The sequence below is a fragment of the Moschus berezovskii genome, chromosome 4 (assembly GCF_049115385.1).
Source record: "Moschus berezovskii isolate FMDL1 chromosome 4, NW_MosBer_1.0, whole genome shotgun sequence".
In the NCBI taxonomy this organism is placed as follows: Eukaryota; Metazoa; Chordata; class Mammalia; order Artiodactyla; family Moschidae; genus Moschus; species Moschus berezovskii.
This window is the reverse complement of record NC_142463.1, coordinates 13,810,017-13,832,486: the sequence shown is the minus strand read 5'-3', so window position 1 is coordinate 13,832,486 and position 22,470 is coordinate 13,810,017. Positions and strand designations below refer to the sequence as shown.

At 44.7% G+C, this 22,470-nt stretch overlaps 1 protein-coding gene and 1 non-coding gene across 2 annotated transcripts in view; one reads left to right on the top strand and one right to left on the bottom strand.

The window, feature by feature from the left end:
- MACF1 (microtubule actin crosslinking factor 1) overlaps positions 1–22,470 on the bottom strand; it is a 332,059-nt gene that overhangs the window by 304,230 nt on the left and 5,359 nt on the right. The window lies entirely within an intron of this gene.
- On the top strand, positions 12,719–12,905 carry LOC129541911 (U2 spliceosomal RNA). The gene has a single exon (XR_008682961.1). It is a non-coding gene; the product is annotated as a U2 spliceosomal RNA (small nuclear RNA).

Sequence of the window (22,470 nt, the reverse complement as noted above, 5' to 3'; positions counted from 1 at the left end):
TGGTAGTTGCCAGGAGCTGGGGGAGGGGAGAATGGGAATTATTGTTTAATGGGTATGAAATATAAGTTTGAGAAGTTCTGGAGATGGACAGTGGGACCAACTCTGTGGACATGAGTTTGAGTGAACTCCGGGAGTTGGTGATGGACAGGGAGGCCTGGCGTGCTGTGATTCATGGGGTCGCGGAGAGTCGGACACGACTGAGCGACTGAACTGAACTGAATGATAACACAGCGGTGTGACTGTATTTAATGCCACTGAACTGTACACATAAAATGGTTAAAATGGTAAATTTTATGCACATTTTACCAATTAAAAATCACATTTTACAACACTTATTAATAAAAAGATACAATTACATATCCACTATGCATCAAGCAGCATACTTTTTATATATTAATTCTTTTAACCTTTACAGAAACAGTACAAGATAGTTATTATCACTAACATTCTGCAAATGAGGACTTAAAAAAAATCACACATATCAGTTAAGTGACTGGCCAAGGTCACAGAGCTTGTTAGTACCAGAACCAGGATTCCAACCTTTACACCCTTTCCACTGTAAAATGCTGTTCTCCACCCTAGAGGGGAGATTTATCTGATACTATAAAATAGCCACAAACCAATAGCCCCTGGAACAAGGAGAAGGGACAGAGGTAAAGGAAGAATTCACTGTTCACAGTCAAGGCAGGGACACTAATCCCACTTCTAAGGCTGTTCTTCCCCTGATGGCCTTCAAGAACCTGAAACACACCAATTACCTAGTCAAGTAAACCCTGACAAACTAGGAAAAGCTGTGTTACACACAAAACTCAAAATGACATTCCATAACCCATCAATCAATGTTCTATTCTGTAAGAACTTTTTAAGGACGTCTCCAAGGTCAAGGAAAAAAAAAAAAACCACAAAAGTTAGTGTGTCACAAAATTAAACTCCAGGTTGCCCCAAACACTAAGTAAAACTCCTCAAGAAGTGAAGGGGCTCACGACTTCCTTCCCACTCCTCCCTTTTCTGTCTTCTGCTCTCGCTCCCAGACCCATGAGGAGCAGGCCGGTCTGCACAGGCAGGTTCAGAAACTGCTGTGCGGGCCCACAGGTGGCACTGCTCATTGACAGTGAGCCCCCGCGCCACCCAAGAGGAAGCTGCGGGGCTTGTTTGTAAGGGCAGGAAATCTGGACAGCCTGATTGCAGTCCCAGCCTGTGTCACTCCATCAGAGCTCAGGGGGGCATCCTGCCAGGTTCCATTCCAAGAATGGTGTCACTTCCACCAGGGACTAACAGTTGCTCCCTGGCAGTGTTTAGGCACCAAAAGGGCTGACCAGAGGACGTGGCCAGAGTGGATCACAGCATACAGGCCCCATGAGGAACCAAGCTTTTCTCGCCTTCAGTGGGCGAAGGGGCTGTACTACCACAAGTCAAGCAGACACAGCCCAGGAAAGGATTCAAAACAATCTCTCCTGGTCCTGTGTCTCTCCCAGGGGCACAAGGAAGCTAGGGTTCCTGTACATGTCTATCTTTCAAATGGAAGCTGTTCTGCTGAAAACAAAAGCAGCTTCCTTCCCCAAGCCCCGACTGATTTATAGCCAGCAAGTGTCTCCTGGTACTCAGAAAATATGCTATCGAACAGGAAATGAAAAAATATCCATTTCTTCCCGAAGGAAGGGGGAGGAATCACATCCCTATAGAGACAGGAAATAGGCTGACCAGAATCCCAGCCATGTCAGGGAAATGACTGTCCCCTTCTTCAACGCAGGGAGTTATGAAAGCCGAGTTCCTCTCAGGCTTCAGTCACTACTGAGGGAAGAACTTCGAAGCCAGGGCTGTTTGCTTACAGTTCTTTACTAGTTTAAATAGTTACCAGATAAAAGGGAAAAAATGAAAGCCCTTCATGCCCTAATGCAGGGGTCCCCAACCTCTGGGACTCAGACCTGTCAGATCAGCAGTGGCATAAGATTAGAAATAAAGCACACAATAAATGTAACATACTTGAATTATCCCAAAACTATACCCCCACCCCTGGTTATGTGGAAAAACTGTCTTCCACAAAATTGGTACCTGGTGCCAAAAAGGCTAGGGACCACTGCCCTAAAGCCCACCAAAAGCACAACTCCACAAACTTCCTACTTTTTCCTCACGTAGGAAAGAGCCAAAAAGGAATGTTTGCACAATACTCAGAGAAACCACAAGGGACATTTTAGGCACAGGTGACCCCAATATTTAAAGCCTGCATCCACCCAATCTGAGGTTGTGGCTGGGTGTGGGACACAAACCAGAGAAGAGGCTGAGACTTCTTGTTTGCCAACAGCAACCATTATAATAACAGTTTTATGTTTCCACAATGCTGGTTAGGAGGGTCTCAATGCCTTCTTTCCCACCCACAATCTAATCCTGACCACCCCCTTTTCCATTTGAGAGGGACAAGCATGTATCTTTAGTCCCTGCCACAAAGAAGGTCAGTGATTAGAAGCCTTATCCAAGGTCATTAGCTAGTCAGATGGAACTAACATTCAACTTTTAAATGCTTTCTCACATGAAGGAAGACTGCAAAACACTGTTTCTCAAGTAATTCTTAGGCAACGAAAATTCCCTGTATCCTATCCACAAAAACTCCTTTATTTCTCTATCTCCATTTTCCACTAATGTCTCCCAACTCAATATGCCAGGCATGTCTGCTGGCATCCAGTGCATTTAAACCTTCCCTCCATTATTCAACTTAACATACATTTATAAACACCGACTTCGAGCTCGGCGCTGTGCTAAACCTCGGGGACAAAAAGATGGATGAGATGCTGTCTCAGTTCTCAGGATGCAGAGTCTCGTGGGACACAGAAAGACAAACATGTGACTGTTACTCAGAGGAATCAGTGACATCAAAAAGGAAGAATATATGCTTAGGATGCTTCAGTTCTCAAGCCATAGCATCTAGGGAGAACCGGTGTGTCCAGTGAAAGGAACCTTTCTCTCAAGGAACCTCTGAAAATATTTTTACTTTCCTGATTCCCGACTTGACACCTCCAAATGATGCTGCCCCAAACGCCAAGGCTGTAAACTGGTACGGCATGTAAGAACAAGAACACTACCACAATGGGAGGGAACGCTTGAGTCAGCTCTCAGAGGAAGCCCTGCAGGAGCGCACCCAGGAAACTACCTGAACGATGGAATGAGTGTACTAACTTTTCCCCACTGACCATCACTCCCACAGCCAGAGAACGGGACACGCAGGAGGTTTTATCTGAAGGGACAGAAAGGAAACCCACGTTATTCCTGTGGACAAAAACTCTCCCCACCAAAACAGTCTCAGTAACATCACAATGTCTGATGATTTAAAAGTTGTTTAGAGGGGATATATGTATACATAAAGCTGATTCATTCTGTTGTACAGCAGAAACTGACACAACATTGTAAAGCAATTATACTCTAAAAAAAGAGTCATTTAGTATTGTTATTCCCTCCAGATTAGTCTGCAGCTAAATCATTCCACAAAACGTAGCGAGACATCTAGCCTAAAACAAAGTACTTTAAAAATGTGTTTTTAAAACCAAAGCCCCATCATTTTAAATGTATTAGGGTCTTAGCTATATTTATACTCTTTTACACTCTATACTCTGTTCAAAGCACCATTAACTTTCATCTTCTGATAATGACAAACCACTGATGGAAATAAAATCAAGTCCGAGAGTGACCTTTTCCCTGGTACTCTCAGGGGCAGGTACCAAACCCTCAGCACAAGACTTTTTCTAGGTCCACATTACTCACAGAAAGAAGAATGAAGTGAGGTTCTTCTATCAGCAAAACAATAGATTCTCTGATTAGGAGACCCCAAGGCGCCTAAATCAAGCAATCAAAACATTCTGCCTTCTGCACCACAGAAGGGTTTAAACTATCATACTCTATTTCCTTTTCTCTACCTTCCTATCCTTTGGGGAGGGCAGAGGAGTGGAAGCTAGACGGATTACATCTGAGGCCTGGGCACCTAGCAGCAGTGTCCACTGCATATGTGGGCCTTAGAGATGAGCCTGATGACCAATCTAGTGTGTGTGTGATAGGAAGGTATCTGTGAAGGAAGGAAGGAAGAAAGAAAGATGGACAAAAAAGGAAGTAGTAGGGGTAGAAATAAAATATTTCCTACTACTCTAGTAGAAATCCCTACAAGCAGACTCAAGCAGATCCGGGCAACCCCTCAGGTCTACGGCTGGGAAAACAAATGAAAGGCACATCCCCACCCCTTGGACCACTCTGGCTATCCTGCACCTCCCTTGGATTTCCTAATTCTAAACTAAGCCTTTTCCCCAGACTCATTCTAATGAGAAAGCAAGTAGCTGCATGGTACAGGTTTATGGCAAAGAAAATGAATGGCAATTAATAACTGGTTTGTACCAGAGAAGCTGGTTTACCTGATCCACCTCCTGGTTCCAAGGAGTTTCTCTCTGCATTACGCCATCCTTCTAGCTATGTGTTTAATAAAGTCATACCCTCATATCTAACAATGTAGCAACCTCCCTTCCATCCCCTTATCAGCCCTCCTCCTACACTGACTATCTTTTCCCCAACCTAGAGTCTGAATCCCATTCATTAGAGGAGGAAGCATAACCTGTTGCGCGAGTGTTTCATCTGCTGACACTCCTCAGTAGCACACGCCCCTCGTGACAGGCAGCCAAGATGATGTCATCAGTTGAATGCTCCCCAGGGTTCCGGCTTTGAGCACCTGATCTTTAACAGAGTGTGAAGTACTAAGAAAATCCAATCACACTGACATTTGGTGAATACCTGCTGAATGCAGGCACTGAGCCAGACAAAATGACAGATAGGAGGAAGAATAAATCATAATCTGTGAGCTCCAGAAGCACAATCTAATTGGACAAATCTATGGGAAGCTAAATACCAAATGATAAAATACAAGTGATGACATACAGCATGACATGGTCAACTGGCCAATGAGTGATATAAATTAATGCTATGAGTTCAGGAGTCGAATGAGTTAGCACAGGTCAGTATGAATGGCACAAGAGCACTGGGAAAAGGGAGGACTCAAGCTAAGCTCTCAAGTAGGATTTCAAGAGGTGGGGACAGACCTGATTGAAAAGTGGATGGCTCTAGCAGAGGCACAAGTCCTAAATACCAAATGAAAGCCCCAAAGTAAGCCAGACAGATGGCAACAAAAATAAATAAGAGGCAAATACAAAGAGGCCGTATTACCCAGCAGGCCACACTACAGAGTATCAGTACAGGGACTTTTTCAAGCAGAAGGAAAATTATCCCAATGGAAGACTGGACATGATGCTGCTGCTGCTAAGTCACTTCAGTCGTGTCCGACTCTGTGCGACCCCATAGACTGCAGCCCACCAGGCTCCCCCATCCCTGGGATTCTCCAGGCAAGAACACTGGAGTGGGCTGCCATTTCCTTCTCCAATGCAGGAAAGTGATATATAAACATAAAACAGGTAAACAACAAGGTCCTATTCTATAGCACAGGGAACTATATTCAATATTCTACAACAGACCATAATGGAAAACAATAATGGAAAACAATATAAAAAAGAATATATATGTTTGTGTGTGTGTGTATATATATATATAAAACTAAATCACTTTTTTGTATACCAGAAACTAACACAACACTATAAATCAACTATCCTTCAATTAAAAACAAAACAAAACAGTAAACCTGGCAAGGAAAAAGCAGAAAGAATACAAACTAAACTTAAAAGACCATTTACCCTGACCAGTGAGACTAGAGAAAGACTTGAAAACTTTTACCTTTTAATTTGTACTGCTTAAACTTACAATAAGCTTGTATAACTTTGTAATCATAATGAGAGTTAGATAAGCATAAGAAGGCTGTGTGTTTTTCCTCTTCAGTTCTAGGACAGTATTTTTTGCTTTAAAGTAACTCACAATGTCCCACACCTGACTAGGGCCCCTGGGCAAGACTGAAACCACTAGGTAAGAAGTGCCAACTGAAGTCACAAGTCACACTCCCTTTCCCACTCACAGACAGCAAGAACTCTCAAAAAGGCATACAAAGGTCACTTCCCTTACCCTTCAGTCACTGTACTTTCAGAACTAGGAGTTTTTAGAAAAAAGGAGACTCACGCCAAGCAGTTCTATTCAAGGAAATGAAGGGAAAGTATAATACGGTGGTTAAGAGCAGGAGTTCTGTTGTCCCACAGAGTTATATTTCTAGATGTGACCTTGGGCAAGTTATTTCACTGGCTTGAATTTCATTTTCCTCCTCTGTGGTGGTGGTTTAGTCTGTATGCTGTGTCCAACTCCTGCGACTCCATGGATTGTAGCCTGCCAGGCTCCTCTGTCCATGGGATTTTCCAGGAAAGAATACTGAAATGGGTTGCCCTTTCCCTCTCCAGGGGATCTTCCCAACCCAGGAATCAAACCTGGGTCTCCTGCATTGCAGGCAGATTCTTTACCAACTGAGCTACAAGTGCCTACCCTTTCTCGTCTATAAAATGATGATAATAATGGTATCTATTTTATGAGGGTTTATGAGAATTAAATGGGCTAGTGTATATAAAGTGCTTAACACAGTCCCTGGCACACAGTAAAAATTCAACTAATGGGAGCTATTATTATTAATCCATTCAGTTCATTAAAAAAAAAAGACATATCCTACAATGCTATGTACCAAACCATTTCCCCTCTCATTCCTAAATGATGCCAAAAGCAAGGTGTAGGATTAGCAGGACAGGGGGTGACCCTGGTTCTTCCTGTGTCCCCACCAAAAGAATCGTAGTGAAGAGAGGGAAGATGGCGGGAGGACAGTGAAAGACTCAACATGGCTGACTTTCAAGATGGAGGAAGCGGCTGGGAGCTACAGGGAGCAGGTGGCCCTGAGAAGCTGGGCAGCAAACTTTTAAGGATGAAAACCACTGTTCTGCTAGCATGAAAACTTCCTATTGATTTTGAAAGGTAAAGAAGGATTTCAAACCATTATCTGGCACAAAGATGGGCAGTAACCAAGCAGCATGGGGGACTACTCAGTCAGAACCCATTCCAGTACCTGCAGACGAACATCAACTCTGCATGGTCATGTGACTGAAACAGTCTTTCAAATTGATGTATATATACGCTGCTGCTGCTGCTGCGTCACTTCAGTCGTGTCCGACTCTGTGTGACCCCATAGACGGAAGCCCACCAGGCTCCCCCGTCCCTGGGATTCTCCAGGCAAGAACACTGGAGTGGGTTGCCATTTCCTTCTCCAATGTGTGAAAGTGAGAAGTGAAAGTGAAGTCGCTCAGTCGTGTCCAACCCTTAGCGACCCCACGGACTGCAGCCTACCAGGCTCCTCCATCCATGGAATTTTCTAGGCAAGAGTACTGGAGTGGCTTGCCATTGCCTTCTCCATATATACGTTACCACATATAAAAGAGATAGCTAGTGGGAACCTTCTATAAAGCAGAGGAAGCTCAGCTCAGTGCTCTGTGATGAATTAGGTGAGGTGGGATGGAGGGAGGTCCAAGAGGGAGGAGATATATGTATGCACATTGATAAAGTCTAAAAAAAATGTTAGTAATAAATTCTCAGAGACAAGCAGAAGTTAATTTCATACATGCTCTTCTCTCCAGGTTAGAAGTAGCTAAACAAACTGTTACAGTTTGAATTGTGTCCCCCAAAAGATGTTTAAGTCCTAACTCACAGCACCTGTGAACGTGACTTTATTTGGAAACACAGGCTTTACAAATGAACAAGTTAAGGTGAGATCCTCAGGGTGAACTCTAACCCAATATAAGACTGGTTTTCTTACAGAAAGACAGACACATACTAACAGTGTAAAAGCACATAGACAAGCCATCTGCAAGCCAAGGAACGCCTGAGGCTACCAGAAGCTGGGCAAAAGACCGGGAAGAGATTCTCCCTCACAGGCCTCAGAAGAAGTCAATCCTGCTGACACCCTGATTTCAGATATCTAGCTTCCAGAACTGTAAGACAATAAATTTTTGTTGTTTAACGCATTATTGACTGGGGAATTTTTGCAGAAAACTAATGCCGGTGGTCAGCAATTTGTGAATACTGAAACATCTCTGGCCAATAATGTTTGGGTAACAAAGGACGTATTAATACCTCTCTGGTCAATAATGCATTAAGCCATTCAGTTTGTGGAACTTAGCTATGGCAGCCCCAGGAAAGCAATACACCACTTTTTTAAATTGGCATTTATCCTACTTTAATGGGGCTTTCCTGGTGGCTCAGTGGTAAAGAATCCACCTGCCAATGCAGGAGACACGGGTTAGATCCCTGGGTGGGGAAGATCCTCTGGAGAAGGAAATGGCAACTCACTCCAGTATTCTTGCCTGGGAAATACCATGGACAGAGGAGCCTGGTGGGTTACAGTCCCTGGGGTCGCAAGAGAGTCAGACATGATTTAGTGACTAAACAAGAATAACTGCTCATAAACTACATATTTTTTAAGCAAATTTTAATTTAAAATCAAAGGTGGGTTACTTAAAAATGACAGGACCTGGCTATATATACACTTTTTTCCCCCAATAATGAAAATATCACTATGGGAAAAAGACACTAGGACCAATACAGATCCTTACTCCTTTTGAGCCTAGTCTATCTGCTTCCTTAACCATCCCTGGATGTAAAGAAGGAAGGAAAGAGAACTCTTGTACACTGGGTATCCACTGTGTGCCTCATGGATATCAGGTGTTAACACACATTATCTTATTCAAATTTCGTAAATCCCTGCATGGTATGAACTATCTCCCCATTACTAGTGAGGAAATCAATGTTTAGAAAGGTTAAGCAAGTTTCCCAACATCATACAGCCAGAAAGTGGCTGAGCCAAGATTCCAACCCCTTGTTTTTAACTAAACCAACCTGCTTGAGCAAGTACTTTTGAACCAATTAACAATCTTTTATTAATTTCAAGCACTGTGTATTGAGTGAATTAATAAAGAGACTTTATAAATCCCATCTAATTCTCCCATTTTTACGTAAGGAAAGTGGCCCAAAGAAGTAAATTGACTTGACCAGAGTCACAAATAAGTTAGTATCAGAATTAGGTACCCAACCCAAGTCGCCTGATTTCCACTACATCCCATAAATTGGAGGACAACAGCAATACATGAAAACAGAGAGCACGGATGCTAGAAACTGACTCCGTTTCGTTCCGTCACGTCCGACTCTTTGCAACCCCGTGGACTGTAGCCTACCAGGCTTCTCCATCCATGGGATTCTCCAGGCAAGAATACTGGAGTGGGTTATCGTTTCCTTCTCCAGGGGATCTTCCCAACCCAGGGATCGAACCCGGGTCTCCCGCATTGGAGGCAGACGCTTTAACCTCTGAGCCACCAGGGAAGCCCAGAAACTGACTACCTCAGTTCAAATCTTGGCTCTGCGATTTACCAACTGTGTGATTTGGGCAAGTCACTTTACCTCTCTGTCTGGTCTCCTCTGAAAACGGAGATCCTGTCTCACATGGTCACTCCAAGGGCTGAATGAATAAAGATGCACATAAACTTTTGCGCCTGGAATATTAATAATGTTATATCTGTTAACTGCTTCCGCTCCAACTATTATTAAATAATGCTAAGTAAAACATCAAAGAGGATACACATACTGACTGTAGTTTCATTAAACTCCAGACAAATGCACTCATTGAGAGACAGAGAGAGAGGGAAATGAGAAATAGGCTCTTTGTTCCTATAAATTTGCCTAATTCAGTTATTAGCAATAATATTTATTTTTACTCTGTACCAGGCTCAGTATTTGATATGTTACAGACATTACTAAATTTCATTAAATCTAAGACACCATCAACTGCAGAAAGAATCAGTATTCCATTTACTCTCCCCAGCAGCCCAATGAAGTAGAGAGTTCCCTTATTATGAAGATAAGCAGCTGAGACACAGATTAAAGAATTCATCCAAGGTCACACAGCTATTCAATGGCCAAACCAGGTCTCAATGCCAGATCTATCAGACTCCAAAATCCCTTACACTGAACTGCTTTGTTTATTACCAACTTGGTGCTGTTCAAACTTTGCATGGAATCACCTGGGAATCTCTCTAAAATAAAAACTGATTTAGCAGGTCTGGGGTGGAGCCTAACACTGTGCATTTAACTAGCTCCCAGGTGCAATGGATGCTGCTAGTCCTGGATCACCGAGTGTCTAACTATTCTGCTTCCATTACAATAATTCTTCCTATTCCTCCTGGGTCTCCATTCCCAGCTCAGCAATCAGCTAATGAAAAGGACTGTAACTCCCAAAAGACAGAGGAACCTCCTAATTAAGTCTTTGTTTCTCTGCCACCTTCCCTGCTCCTTCCTCTCCCCTCCTGGGCCCCACTCTCTTTTCTAAGGCAGGCTACACAAAGCTATGGAGAGGAAGCTAATACAAAGTTCAAAATGAATGGCTGGGAAATCTAAGAGGATTTCTAACAAGAACAATGTTAACCTTATGCTTGGGTGATCTGGGGTGACAAGGTACCACCTCAAAATCCACATGTGACTCTGAAAGGTGAGTGAAAGCTCCTGGAGTAAACTGGAAACTAAGGATTATTTACTCCCATCATTTCTCCAAAGATAATGGGTGTGACCTCTCCCAACCCCCACTCTCAGTTTAGGTCTCTGAGCAACACAGGTAATTACGGTCTGCCTACTTACCACAGAAACGGCTGGCTTCAATCAGGCGCAGGCCTCTCTCCTGCTCTACCTGCCCTACATTTCAGGTATTGTCTTTGTTTGCGCTCTTGGTGCTTATGAACACTACCAAACACACTCAGAAGTTCTGCACTGGCCTGAGCCCTTCTACAGTGGTCCTGGGTGCCCAGGTTAGAAAACAAGTCTGAAACTCAGCTCTGTGTGATGTGGCTGAATGGTGGGACAGCATTACCCAGAGCATGGGATTGTTTCTTTGACTCAAGAGCTCCACAGGCCCCTCTCTGACACCACGATCCCTCCCTCTATTCCATGGGGTTGGCTTATGGTAAACTCGTTGGAAGGACTGATGTTGAAGTTGAAACTCCAGTACTTTGGCCACTTGATGTGAAGAACTGACTCACTGGAAAAGACCCTGATGCTGGGAAAGATCGAAAGCAGGAGAAGGGGAACACAGAGGATGAGATGGGTGGATGGCATCACCGTCTCGATGCACATTGCGTTTGAGCAAGCTCCGGGAGTTGGTTATGGACAGGGAGGCCTGGCGTGCTGCAGTCCATGGGATTGCAAAGCGTCGGGTGTGACTGAGCAACTGAACTGAACTGAACTGAAACAATCCTGAATATTCAATGGAAAGACTGACGCTGAAGCTCCAGGACTTTGGCCACTTGATGCACAGAGTTAATTCACTGGAAAAGACCCTGATGCTATGAACGATGGAGGGCAAAAGGAAAAGGGGGTGGCAGAGAATGAGACGGGTAAATAGAATCACCAATTCAATGGACGTGAATCTGAGCAAACTCTGGGAGATGGCGAAGGACTGGGGAACCTGGTGTGCTACAGTCCATGGGGTCGCAGAGAGTCAGACACAACGTAATGACTGAGCAACAATGATAAACAAACTCTATTTGAGCAATTCAAATCAGACCATTTTCAAGAGCAGTCTGACTTGAAAATCTCAAGTTGCTTTAAAGCAACTCAGACTACAAAATCAAAATGTAAGGTAAGAGGGCCTCCTGCCCAGGGGAGTTTATCAGGCCTGAGTACGAAAACCTAGTTCAGTTGCTTACCAGCATGTGACCCTCAGGGAACTTAGTTAGGTTCCTCAAGCTTTGGCCTCCTCATCTGTAATATCCACCAGTATCATTGGACTGTCACAGGATGCTACTTGTGATGATTAAATGAGATAAAGCACCTAGCATTCAGTTAGGCTTTAATATGTATTAGTTTCCTCTCCCCACCCTGCTCACAGGGATACACAGTTAAGCCGATAAAGTGCATCTGTACCAAATCACATAAAGGAACTGTGTTTAGGCATGGTTTCATTAAAAAAAAAAGAAAGAAAGAAAAAGTACCACTCGCCTGGTGAGATCTGGCTCTAGCACGAGTTAGTTACATGACCTTGGGCAAGTTACTAACACTTTTCCATTCCTCATTTCATTTCCTTCCAAGACAAGAGTGAGCTCAGTTCATTCATTTGACAAATACTTATTGAGTACCTTGCTGCTGCTGCTGCTGCTGCTAAGTCACTTCAGTCGTGTCCGACTCTGTGTGACCCCATAGACGGAAGCCCACCAGGCTCCCCCGTCCCTGGGATTCTCCAGGCAAGAACACTGGAGTGGGTTGCCATTTCCTTCTCCAATGTGTGAAAGTGAAGTCACTCGGTCATGTCTGACTCGTAGCGACCCCACGGACTGCAGCCTACCAGGCTCCTCCATCCATGGGATTTTCTAGGCAAGAGTACTGGAGTGGCCTGCCATTGCCTTCTCCGATTGAGTACCTTACTCAATGGTAAAGAACCCGCCTGCCAATGCAGGAGATGCAGGTTCAATCCCTGGGTCAGGAAGATCCCCTGGAGAAAGAAAATGGCAACCTACTCCAGTATTCTTGCCTGGAGAATCCCATGGACAGAGGAGCCTGGCAGGGGGGTCCATGGGGTTGCAATGAATTGGACACAACTTACCGACTAAACAACAGCATGCACCAGACACTCTTCTGGGTGCTAGGAATACAAGAGTTAATAAACAAAAACATGCAGGAACTCCAGCTCTGCTTTTAGACAAATATGTAAACAAGAGGAAGCAGCTAATAACAGCAACAAATATTTTCTGCCTTTATTAGCTCCCTTAAAACTGCCCACACTTAACAGTTTAATATCTGATACGCCCTCTATCCGAGGACAATATATTAAATGGATTTTTGGAGCAGGGAGTTGGAATAGGAGATTGCTCCATTCACTCTTAGCTCCGATCTGATACTGCAGTACCTCCAGGAACAGTGCATCCTCTCAGGGGGAAAAAAGCGGTGCAGAAAAGCAGACTTTAGTTGGTCTGCCATGGAGAACTAGAACTGCTGCCTTTGGTCTTCCTGCTTCTCATTTTTCACTAGAACTTGGGCTGGAAGAAGCATAAGCTGGAATCAAGATTGCCAGGAGAAATATCAATAACCTCAGATATGCAGATGACACCACCCTTATGGCAGAAAGTGAAGAGGAACTCAAAAGCCTCTTGATGAAAGTGAAAGAGGAGAGTGAAAAGGTTGGCTTAAAGCTCAACATTCAGAAAACTAAGATCATGGCATCTGGTCCCATCACTTCATGGGAAATAGATGGGGAAACAATGGAAACAGTGTCAGACTTTATTTTTTTGGGCTCCAAAATCACTGCAGATGGTGATTGCAGCCACTTACTCCTTGGAAGGAAGTTATGACCAACCTAGATAGCATATTAAAAGGCAGAGACATTACTTTGCCAACAAAGGTCCATCTACTCAAGGCTATGGTTTTTCCAGTGGTCATGTATGATGTGAGAGTTGGACTGTGAAGAAAGCTGATCGCCGAAGAAGTGATGCTTTTGAACTGTGGTGTTGGAGGAGACTCCTGAGAGTCCCTTGGACTGCAAGGAGATCCAACCAGTCCATCCTAAAGGAGATCAGTCCTAGGTGTTCATTAGAAGGACTGATGCTGAAGCTGAAACTCCAATACTTTGGCCACCTCATGCGAAGGGTTGACGCACTGGAAAAGACCCTGATGTTGGGAGGGATTAGGGGCAGGAGGAGAAGGGGATGACGGAGGATGAGATGGCTGGATGGCATCACCGACTCGATGCACATGAGTTTGAGTGAACTCCGGGAGTTGGCGATGGACAGGGAGGCCTGGAGTGCTGCAATTCATGGGGTCGCAAAGAGTCGGACACGACTGAGCAACTGAACTGAACTGAACTGTGTGTAACTGCACAGGCACCCTTTGAGAAACCTGTACAGATGGTTTTTCAGAGCTTTTATTTTTCTTTTACCACCCGACATAAAGATCAAAAAAAAAAAACTGCCCACACTATCTTCTCTTACTAACATACCACCCGATGTGAAGTTTTACACTTTTGGAAAGTTTTTTTTTCAGGTAGGAGTTTGAAGTATGAGCAAAGTCGGAGTAAAGAGCACTCACAGCCGTTCTGGTGAGAGATAAGGCTCTAAACTCATATATTAGCAGTGGAGCTGGAAGAGATGAGCGGTGCAGAGTCACAGGAGACAGAATCCATGGGACTTGCTGAAAGACTGGTCGCCAGGGCAGGATGCAGGAGAGGGAGGAGACCTGCATAAAGCCAGATTCTTGGCTTGGACACCTGGATGGGTGAGGAAGACATTCAGCTGAGTGGGGGAACCAGGAAGTGAAGTAGGTCTGGGAGCAGGGAGGGGGACAATGATGCCCCCATTTGGACATATCAATTTTGAGATGTCTGTGGGACAATCGGATGGAAAAACCCATTGCAGGTGCTGTAAGTTGTTGGAAGAACAAAGAAATATAACCACCAGCAACATTTGCAAAGTGGTTCAGTTTTTTCAAGTATTGGTACATCACATGCATCTCATTTGATACAACCTACAGACCCGGGTTCAATCCCTGGGTCGGGAAGATCTCCTGGAGAAGGAAATAGCAACCCACTCCAGTACTCTTGCCTAGAAAATCCCATGGACGGAGGAGCCTGGTAGGCTACAGTCCATGGGGTCGCAAAGAGTCAGACATGACTGAGCGACTTCACTTCACTTCATGCCCTGAACAGTATCATAATTAGGATGGGAAGTTCAAACAACTATACACAAAAAGTTAACTAACAAAAAAAACATAAGAAATGCTACAAGGCAGTTTTGGTTTATTATGAGTTGCAAGAAAAACACTTGTTATACTTAAACCACTAATCAAATCCCCACTCAGCTTTCTAATCTCAAGCTTTTATTTATTCAACTTTCCATATTATCACAAGCCTATCTGTTGAAGGCATTATACATCTTTACAAGTCCAAAAGTGAGATGTAATCAAAAGGAGGAGGTGGAGAGGAAAGAATGCAGAGGGTTTGGCTCTGCTTTTAGACAAGGGCAAAGGGAAGCAGCTAACAACAGCAACAGAGATGACAGGCTGCCTTTCCCCCAGAGCAGTGCCCCATACCCATCTACACTTACTAACATACCACCTGTGCCCACAGCTACAGTGGCTACTTCCTCTTATCCCTTCTCAATGGCATATTCATGCCAGGGCCTCCACGGCCTCACCCCAGGAGCCGCCCACAGGATGATGCAAGAGAGGAGGCCTGTGAGATGGGAATCTAATGCTCCCTCTGAAGCTTTCCCTCCCACAGGCAGGTGGAGGGAAATTCCAGCCCCTCACAGTCACCCATTCCTCCTAATAAAGGCAGCACTACATGAATGGTGTTATGATACTGATTAAAAATAACAACAATAAAAACAATGAATCAGTCCTCTGGGAGAGGTAAGAATCTCAAAGCACCCCGCCTGAACTAGTCTGGTCCGTTCTCCTTTTGGGAAACTAACCAACAGAGGCTGGGATGGGTCCTACATTCCTATGCCCAGAGGTGCCCCAGACCAGGCCAGACCAGTTTCTTTCCATCCAACAGCAACCCCATGGCTCATTTCTGTTGTCTGTGTGGACATGAGTGTCTGCAGAAGGTCTGGGATGAATTTCCTCATGTTACAGTTGTACAGGGAACCCAAGTGTTCCAGATGGTCTCCTGCCTACCACTCCAGCCACAGGTCACAGAGAGCAGGGGGCCCAGTTAGGATCCTGACCTGGCTGTATGGAGAGGGAACATGGAAATACGGTTCTGCACGACTGGAAAGGGCACTGAGAGAAACTGCCTGACACCAAAGGGTCATGGACAGCAGCTCCTTGTCACTCTGCTTGGAACAGAAGATAAGCTTGACTCTGTCAAACCCCTTTCCCTCTGGACTAGGTCTCTTTTTAGGAGAATTTCTACTGGGAAAATGATAACTAAAAAAGGAGTAACCATCTATTATGTGTTCAACTGCTTATATTTTCTTTATTGTCTGTCATTTGTAACATCTACTGTATACTTTCACTCCCGGGGGGCAGATAGAGGGTTTATGAACTCCACTTATTCAGTGGTAGATACTGTACTACATTCAAAGAGGCTCTTAACAGAGGCATTTTTTGGCTGACGGTGATGACAAGGCTAGCAGAGGGTGATCATACATGTAAAGCAGCATCCCCTGGAGTGCATCCACTGCACTTTGTGAAAGGAGAGGCAAGGAACAAACAAGCACGCACACACACACCTCCTGCAGGACTTAGACACTGTACTGGATCAGCCAAACCTGGGACTGAAAAGAGATCAAAGATTCTCCAAATTAGTGGAGACATACCTTCCACTCCCAGAGATGACTCACATCAAGTTTACCCAATATAGAGTCCAAATTTACAAAACCAACAACAGAAAACAAGTCACACTGTGGAGAACACACCAGTTAACAACTAAATCAGATAATATCACAGGGGGAAGACCTAAGTCAATTCTGAAGGGGACCTTATACACCAGGAAATACCCTCTACACTAAAGGTAAAAAACCCAAGCAAGCAGAGGACAAAGGGAAGGGTAAATAATACTCTTTGTAGATATAAAGGTCAGATAAACTCTGAAGGACACTATCACGATTTGAAAAATTGTGATTATATTGACCTTCTCAGGTGGCTCAGATGTACAGAGTCTGCCTGCAATGCAGGAGATGCGGGTTTGATTCCTGTGCTGGGAAGATCCCCTGGAGAAGGAAATGGCAACCCACTCCAGTATTCTTGCCCGGAAAATCCTATGGACAGAATAGCCTGGCAGGCTACAGTCCATGTGGTCACAAAGAGTCAGACATGACTGAGCAACTTCACTTTGATTATATTGAACCTGCTAAGGTAAGGCAGAGGAGGTTCTGAGTCATGAGAACAAATCCATCACGTCCGCTGCCTGCCTGCCAAAATCAACAAAAAGGAGGTTGCGTCCTCCACAATAGCCACTCTGTTTAGTCTTGCAAAGAACCCGGACTTCACAAGCCTGGTCCAAACAGAATAGGAAATACTAACCCTGCAGTCTTCATGGAAAGCACCAGTGTTCCTAAGTTCAACTGCCCTGGGGAGAGTAAGCGAGGCTCAATCGTGAGGACTCCCCCAACAGACAGTGAGACAAGTATTAAGGACCACAGGGGAGAAAAGCCTCTCACCTTGTCAAGAGTCAAGATGCTCCTAACTGCAAAAGTCAGATTAAGTCAACAAATAGAGAAAAAATCAATTTCTGCCCTGTACTTTACTAAATGATACAAAAGAATATACAAGCTACATAAGGTTCCTAAAGAGTTTAAAATTTTTCTAGAGGCACAAAATAAAAGTCAGAAAATAATATAAACAATCAATAACCAAGCAGATGTTACATTTTCTTAGAAAGACCCCTAATTCTGTGCATATGTGCTTAATCGCTAGTCGTCTCCAAGCCTTTGCAACCCCATAGACTGTAGTCTGCCAGGCTCCTCTGTCCATGGGATTCTCCAGGCAAGAATACTGGAGTGGGTCGCCATGCCCTCCCACAGGGGATTTTTCCTACCCAGGGATAGAACCCAGGTCTCCCGCATTGCAAGCAGATTCTTTACCATCTGAGCCACCAGGGAAGCCTAAGAATACTGGAGTGGGTAACCTATCCCTTCTCCAGGGGATCTTCCCAAACTAGGAATCGAACCAGGGTCTCCTGCATTGCAAGCGGATTCTTTACCAGCTGAGCTACCAAGGAAGCCCCCCACCCCCGTTCTGTAAGGACCCTTTATTCTTCCATCAAACCTACACTGGAAAACTTGGGTCTTGGATCAATCCACCTGTCTGCTTTCTCAGTGTCTGGACTCAGGTTGTTGAGTGCTTCTGGGATTAGAGGGAGAGAATGAACACACCTGGGCAAGCATGTGCACACATACACAGACGCACTGCCCCTACTTTCAGCAGATAACCTCACCCCCTACTTCCAGAGAGAATAGACTCCATCAGGAGAAATTCCCTGACCTCTAATCAACCAGCTTGACCACCTGCAATTCTTGCCTTCCTCCCTCTATCTTTCTCATCAGACACATTCCTCGTTTGACTCTGGATCTCATGCTTTCATCAATTATTCTCTCCCTCCCTTGAATTTTATTCTTTCCTCTGCTGACTCTTCCCAAACAGCACTTAAACTTAATTCTGTGTTACAATTAACAAGCAAAATGCCCTCCACCCCTACATACCCCTCTAACTAGTCTGGGCCTCCCTCCTCTCTGCTTCATCAAAGTCTACGTTTCAAACCCTACTTCTCATTCACTCCCCAACCCACTGCTTTCTGGACTATACTTTGCATACTGCCATTGAAAATGCTCCAGGAAAAGGTGACCTTTCTAACAGAGCAGAAATTCTTATCTTGCTTGGCCTCTGAATAATCTGACGTGGTGTGGCACAACTTGCTTCTTGAACTCAGGTCTCCCCTCTTCGTCCTACATCTCTGGGCACTTGCTTTGGGTGGACAGTTTCCTTCACAGGATCCTTCCTCTGGTCCCCGAACCACCCTCTCCTTGGAGTTCCCCAGGGTTTTTGTCTCTCAGTGTACACACACTCGCTCAGCAACCTCCTGGTCCGTCCACTCCTATCTAGAGCCCTCCTGAGCTCCATATCTTATAGGTGCCCTCCGGCAGGGCACCTCTGCTGGAACCCCTCAGAAACCCCAACTTCAACACAACCAAAGCGGAACTCAGTACCATCCCCTGAGCCAGCACTGCCACCAGTCCCCACAAATAACCTTCCTCCTCTTAGACCCCCAATTTTAGTTAATGACACCACCCACGCACGCAGAAACCTGCAAGTCATCCTAGGTTCTCCCCTCTCACACACCACGTCCAATTAGTCAGCAAAACCCATGGATTTGACCCCTTACCATTTCTTGATTTGTCCACTTTACATTGCTATGTCCACACCTCACTTTAAACTCTAATCACTCGTAAATTACTCTAACAGCCGCCTAACTGGTCTGTCCCCAGCCTTGCCCCTCTCCAGTCCTCTGTCACAACTCTGCTAGAGCAGGGGTATTTCTAAAGTGTAAATCCAATCCTAGTCTTCCTTGCCCGAGACCCTTCAGTGGCTTCCCAAAGCCTGCAGGGTGAGGTCTAAACTCTCTGCAGTAGGGTACAGTCAGTCAACATTCCAGCCCTGCCCACTTTTCCTGCCTCATCGCATTTCTTCTCCCCTCACATCCTCTACTCCACCCTTACTAAGATCCCGTTTCCTCTCCTACGGCTCTCCATCCCTCCTCCTGTTCATGCTGCCCAGAATGCCCTTCACCTGAACTTCTGCTAGGTGGCAAGCCAGTCACTTCCTCTGGGCTGCCCTCCCTGGCCCTTCCCCACTCTGGCTGTCGTGGGCGCTCATTTTCACTACCATGGCACTGGACTCATATGTTCACTAGCACTCCTTGCAATGCAAGGTCATTTGTCAGTCCACCAAAATGTCCCCCCTGTTAAACTTAAGGTCAAAGAGATGCAAGGACATTATCTTTGTTCCTTCAGCACTTCATCTACTGCCTAGTTCGGAGCAGATATTCAATAAATGATTACTGCAACTTCCCTGGTGGCCCAGAGGTTAAGACTCCGCTTCCACTGCAGGGCGTGGGTTCAATCCCTAGTTGGGGAACTAAGATCCCACCTGCCACACGATGTGGCCAATAAACATACACTAGTTAAATGAATGAATGGATCCTCCAAACAACCCCCCCCCCCACTCTGGGAGATTAGCACTTTAAGATACAATGGAAGATTTTAGAAGGGATTTAAGAGGATTTCTTATGCAATTCTCAGCAGGTGTTCCTGGAAGCATACATTGAAGGTTGTCAGAGGATGGGAAGGGTAAGTGTCTGGGGCACTCAGCATTGCTAATTTAAATCAGACGTAATGACCAAAAAACCCAATCTTGAGCCTTAGGTTCAAACACACAGCCCTATCTAACAAGTTCAGATGGAGTAAAATCTTTAGAAGATTTTTAAACAAGAGAAAAGATTTTGCTTTGGAATAGCCCTGGAACGAGTGATAGTTAATTCCTTTAGAAGAGTTAAGAATGTTGGTACAGTATCTAAACTTAGGTCCCTGTGCATGCTAAGTCACTTCAGTCATGTCGGATTCTTTGCGACCCTAGGGACTATAGTCCGCCAGGCTCCTCTGTCCGTGGTGATTCTCCAGGCAAGAATACAGGAGTGGGTTGCCATGCCCTTCTCCAGGGGAGCTTCCCAACCCAGGGATGGAAGCCACATCTCTTTCGTCAATGCCACCTGGGAAGCCCTGCCCAGAATGTCTCTCAAACAGGCCCTCCCTCTTTAATATCCCTTAATCTGACCTCCTGACTCAATTGCAACAGTGACATGCTAGAGAGTCAATCTCCACTCTCATTCATCATTTACAGTCACTACACTAATTGTCCGCTGCACAAAACTCAGGCTCCCCGTATGAACACTCAGGACCTTCTTTCCCTCGACCCCTAATCTTAATGTTATTTTTCAACGCTAAGTGCCCCCATCTTTCAATTAACACACTCCCCAACAGAGTATCTGCTTATAGCTGCTAGTAGAATGCAGTGTACAAAAGTGAGCTTATTCACTGTTGAAGACCCACTGAAAAACATGGCCAAAAAAAAAAAAAAATCCCTTCCTATGTATCTCAATCCAACATGCTCCTGCAGGTTGAAACCATCTGACCTTCAACAGACACTTCAAGCAAGCTTGTTCTTTTACCCACACAAAGGAACTGTTTACCTTTCTGAATAAAAATGATGAGAGAAATTTGCTATGGTAAGAGGCAACCCAACAGTACAGCTGGCAAAGCCCTTGCCCAAAAGAAAGATGCTGACTGACCAATTAATTAACTTGTCCTAGGCAACAGCCCAAATCAACCCTGATAACTAGCACATCCTGATGACTGACACATAGTCCTGCAGAAGAAAGCAGTCCTGAACAGTGAAAGAAAAATAAGTGTTTGGGCCCCAAGAAAGCAGACTCACAATCTGACACAAAATTTATGGAGCCAGAAGCAAGCTAAGGGTATCAGATTCCAGGCTGCTAAAAAGGGCCTATTCTTAAGAGCGGTGTTCTCTCCAGCTAGAGCACATCTATCTGCAGGTAGGCCTGCCTTTCCACATTCTCCACACATACACAGAAGGCATATAATCCAAAGCTCTACATACCGTTCCGTATTTTTTTTAATCATTTTCTGCATTCAGCACATACGACTTTTACAATATGAAAAGAAAATTATCTTAAAATATGACTTGAAAGTGCTGCCAAGACTGCCCTTTCTCTTGAGAGAAATTCCCTGCCAACGGACCACATGCAAAAGAAGTATGAAAAGTCCCTACTCTGTAAGAATGTAAAATCTCATTAGGGAAACAATTCAAAAAGACATGAGGCAATGCAAGAATAACACAAAACAGTACATAGTTAAAAGACTAATTATGAGGTAGACATTCCCGGAGATCAGCGAAGGGAGAGATCAATTTCTGATAGAGGCACGGGAGGAAGCCACACGGAGGACACAGGCCCTGTGCTTGGCGCTAATAAGGAGAGATAAGATGTGACGAATCAAAGAGAAAGGGAGCGGGCACTCCAGGAAGAGAGGACATGAAGGCACAGGGGCAGGTATGAGGGCCTGAGGGAATGACTACTGAGATCTGCCCAAACGAAGCACAGAGCAATCACAGTGGATAGAATCAGTTGTGCAGAACAAGTCAAATTATGGAAGGCCCAAAAAACTAGAGACAAAGACTCAGAAATTCAGTGTAATTTACTCCAGGAACCGAGAAGTTCTGGAAGAAAAAGAGAGTATTTTACTAGAAGTAACAAAAAAGTCGGAATAAACATGCTTAGATACTGGAAACAAAGCAAGCCAATGGGTCTGAAAGAGCTCCAAGCCTGGAAATTAGTAAATGCCCCTGACAGAAGCAAGAGAACAGAGTCTTAAACTCCAACCAAAACCATGAGGAGCAAAGGCAGGAGCTTCAGCACTCCACACACCTAGTCACAATGTGGCTCAACATATAATTGTCAGAGCTGAAAGTGCCAACCTTATTTAGTAAAAGGAATGCCTGGGTGTTTTCAGGATCACTGAGAAAACACTGCCAACTCATTGTGCAACCCATAATTGTTCACTTGTGACTTTGATCCTCTTCCCAGATGTGCCCTCTGAAGTATTCTCTATACGATGATCTTGAAAACCTGAAATTGGCACTGGAAAGTACCAGGACAATAAGGCCTCAGCTGATGCATTTCCCTGGCGTGGATGATGTCACTTGTCAAGCAAGTCCAAGACAGTAAGCAAGCAAGCAAGCAGTAGCTCTCATAAGCACTGTTAGCACATGCACACATTTATGATTTCAACAGCATGAATGTGGCCAAACCTTGTGATTTCCCAGCAGACGGACTTGACTCACTCTCTGAATTAACAGTGTCCATGACCAGAAGTAGCAATTACTCTATTGTTCTGTCTAGAAGCTATCCACTCCAATTCATGGGCT